Genomic DNA, 4189 nt, shown 5'->3' with positions numbered 1-4189 from the left:
TCTCGGCTCACTGCAACCTCCGCCTCCTGGGTTCAGGCAGTTCTCCTGCCTCAGCCTCCTGAGTAGCTGGGATTACAGGCATGCGCCACCATGCCCAGCTAATTTTTTGTGTTTTCAGTAGAGATGGGGTTTCACCATGTTGACCAGGATGGTCTCGATCTATCGACCTCGTAATCCACCCGCCTCGGCCTCCCAAAGTGCTGGGATTACAGGCGTGAGCCACCGCGCCCGGCCTGGCCTTCTCTCTTTAGAGCCCTGGAGATGTAAAGCCTTTCATGGGGCCAGCTGGGAAAGCAGAAAGTCCCAGCTCTGGCCCCAGAGTCTGGAGATTGGTGAGATTGGACACACTGGCTTAGTAGCTGGTACATGTCCACATATACACATTTTTTCTCTAAGCCATTTGAAAGTAAGCACAGCCATCATGGAAGTTCACCTCCAGATATCTGCAGGCCTCTGCTTCAAAAAGGACATTCTCCTATATTACCATAATATCACTATTGCTAAAAAATTAACAGTAATTCAAATATTATTTAAATTTAAACGTTACCAATTAGTCCTAAAATGTCTGTTATATCTTTTTACACCCTAGCCAATCCAAGATCAATGTTCTCATGTACTGAATTAAGTTATTTCTCTTTAGTCTCTTTTTAGATTTTTTATTTTTTTCAGACGGAGTCTCAATCTGTCACCAGGCTGGAGTGCAATGGTGCGATCTCAGCTCACTGCAACCTCCGCCACCTGGGTTCAAGAGATTCTCCTGCCTCAGCCTCCTGAGTAGCTGGGACTATAGGCATGTGCCACCATGCTCAGCTAATTTTTATTTTTTTACTAGAGTCGGGGGTTTCACCAAGTTGGCCAGGATGATCTCGATCTCTTGGCCTCATGATCCACTCGCCTCAGCCTCCCAAAGTGCTGGGATTATAGGCATGAGCCACGGTACCCGGCCTTAATTTTCGTTTTGCAACAGGGTCTCATTTCCATTGCTCAGGCTGGAGTGCAGTGGCATGATTTCTGCTCACCGCATCCTCTACCTCCTGCCTCAGCTTCCCAAGTAGCTGGGACTATAGGCACTTACTACCGTGCCTGGCTAAATTACTTTTCATTTTTATAAAATAGAGTTGGGGTCTCTCTGTGTTGCCCATGCTGGTCTCCAACTTCTGGGCTCAAGGGATCCATCTGCTTCAGCCTCCCAAAGTGCTGTGATTATAGGTGTGAGCCACTGTACCTGGCCAACTACAATTTTTTGTTTTTCTATCAGTAATTTTTTTAAAGATTCAAGTCCAGAAAAATGTTTCACATTCTGATTTTGCCTTATTGTTTCCTCAGGGTTAGAGTCACATTAAACAATTTTTATTAAGAAGATGGCTGGGTGTGGCAGCTCACGCCTGTAATCTCAGTACTTTAGGAGGCCAAGGTGGGTGGATCACTTGAGGTCAGGAGTTTGAGACCAGTCTAGCCAACTTGGGGAAACCTCATGTCTAGTAAAAATACAAAAATTAGCCAGGCACAGTGGCATATGCCTGTAATCCCGGCTATTTGGGAGGCTGACGGGGGAGACTCACTTGAACCCGGGAGATGGAGGTTGCAGGGAGCAGAGATCGTGCCACTGCACTCCAGCCTGGGAGACAGAGCAAAACCACGTCTCAAAACAAACAAAAATAATATGACCATATAGTTAAATCTATATACTTCTTGTTGCCTCAAATCAGGAGACATATAATCTCTCCCCAGTACTGTGGAAGCTAAGTTTGGTCACTTGGAGGTGGCAATTGGGGCTGAATCTTTGCAATGTAAAGACACCTCTCCCTTGTACTTAAATAATCTATAGGGCCATACTTTGAGATCATGTGAATAGCCTGCTTCCCGATGATGTTACTTCTAAACGTTTGAGCATCCACTGACAATTGCCAGAAGCATTCATCACACTAAGGGTTACAAAACGGTGATTTTTCTAATTCTACCATTATTTTTACATTTATCAGCTGGCATTCTTTTGTAAAGACAAACTTTCTCCCTTTCCTTCTTTTACTTGTTTCATATGAGCAATATTCGCACACACATAATATGTATATATTTTTGTTTTGAGACAGAGCCTCAACTCTGTTACCCAGGCTGGAGTGCAGTGGCAAGACCCTGGCTCACTGCAATCTCTGCCTCTGGGGTTCAAGCAATTCTGCCTCAGGCTCCCAAGTAGCTGGGATTACAGGCAACTGCCACCACGCCCAGCTAATTTTTGTATTTTTAGTAGAGACGGGGTTTCACCATGTTGGCCAGGATGGTCTCGATCTCTTGACCTCATGATCTGGCCACCTTAGCCTCCCAAAGTGCCAGGATTACAGGCGTGAGCCACCGCACCCGGCATCTAGGAGATTATTAATTGCAGGCGTGGGGAGGTAGGGGTGGAGAGCAGGGGGTCTTCTGTCTCAAAAGGTTTTCAATAGATGAAAGGCATCTATTGTGGGAAAACATCCCTCAACGAATGTATATTGGCAAGAAAGAAAAGTGTATGCTTAGCTTGAAACTCTAGAGGCCCAATTCCCATTGTTATTTAATAGGCATGCATGTGGAGATCAGAAGTTTAAATCTTTTTTGGTTACTTTAGAGTGTGATTAAACAGACTTACAAATAGTTCTTTGGGGAAACTTATTTTTAAGAGAAGTCTGGGTATGAATTAGTGAGAGACATACAGAGCAAACAAAAATGGAGGTAATTATTAACCCTAGGGGAAGCAAGAGCTGTATAAGAAAGGAAATGTAATTCAAAGCATACTTCTTGGTTCATGTAAGCAATATTCACACAGACATAGGAACGTATACATTGAATGTTGCTTCAATCAATTTAATATTCTATTGGTTATAACAGTTATCACGAGGGATTGAGGGAAAAACAAAGTATAGGTAGGGCGCGGTGGCTCACACCTGTAATCCCAGCACTTTGGGAGGCTGAGGCGGGTGGATCACGAGGTCAGGAGTTCAACACCAGCCTGGCTAAGATGGTGAAACTACAAAAATTAGCTGGGTATGGTGGCAGGTGCCTGTAATCCCAGCTACTTGGAAGGCTGAGGCAGGATAATTGCTTGAACCCAGGTGACTGAGGTCGCAGTGAGCCGAGATCACCCCACTGCACTCCAGCCTGGGCAACAGAGTGAGACTGTCTCAAAAACAAATAAAAAACAAACAAACAAAAACAAAGTATATACCTGTGAGTTGGGGATAAGAGAGCAAAATTACATCTGAAACTATTCAAACTCAAGAAAGCAATATGTGCATCATACAGCTTAGAAATAATAATTACCAGAAGGCTGGGCACAGTGGCTCACGTCTGTAATCCCAGCACTTTGTGAGACCAAAGTGGGTGGATCACCTGAGGTTGGGAGTTTGAGCCCAGCCTGGCCAACATGGTGAAACCCTGTCTCTACTTAAAATACAAAAATTACCTGGGTGTGATGGTGCATACCTGTAATCCCAGCTATTTGGGTAGCTGAGGTACGAGAATTGCTTGAAGCTGGGAGGCAGAGGTGGTAATGAGCCAAGAATGCACCACTGCACTCCAGCCTAGGCGGCAAAGTGAGATATTGTCTCAAAAAATAAATAAAGGTCTGCTGTGGTGGCTCATGCCTGTAATCCCAGCACTCTGGGAGGCCAAGGTGGGCCTATCACCTGAGGTCAGGTGTTCAAGAGCAGTCCAACCAACATGGTGAAACCCCACCTCTACTAAAAACACAAAAATTAGCCAGGAGTAGTAGTACATGCCTGTGATCCCAGCTACTTAGTAGGCTGAGGCAGTAGAATTGCTTGAACCTGGGAGGCAGAGGTTGTAGTGAGCTGAGAGCAGACTACTGTACTACAGCCTGGGGGACAGAGTGAGACCCTGTCTCAAAAAAAAAAAAAAAAAAGAAGAAAATGGGTAAGGGACACAAACAGGCAATACACACGAGAAATAAAAATGTACTGGGGGCCAGGCGTGGTGGCACACGCCTGTAATCCCAGCACTTTGGGAAGCTGAGGTGTGTGGATCACCGGAGGTCAGAAGTTTGAGATAAGCCTGGCCAACACAATGAAATGCCATCTCTAATAAAAATACAGGACGGGCGCGGTGGCTCAAGCCTGTAATCCCAGCACTTTGGGAGGCCGAGGCGGGTGGATCACGAGGTCAAGAGATCGAGACCATCCTGGTCAACATGGTGAAA

The sequence above is a fragment of the Cebus imitator genome, unplaced genomic scaffold (assembly GCF_001604975.1).
Source record: "Cebus imitator isolate Cc_AM_T3 unplaced genomic scaffold, Cebus_imitator-1.0 Scaffold136, whole genome shotgun sequence".
Lineage (NCBI taxonomy): Eukaryota > Metazoa > Chordata > Mammalia > Primates > Cebidae > Cebus > Cebus imitator.
This window is presented reverse-complemented; position numbering follows the sequence as displayed.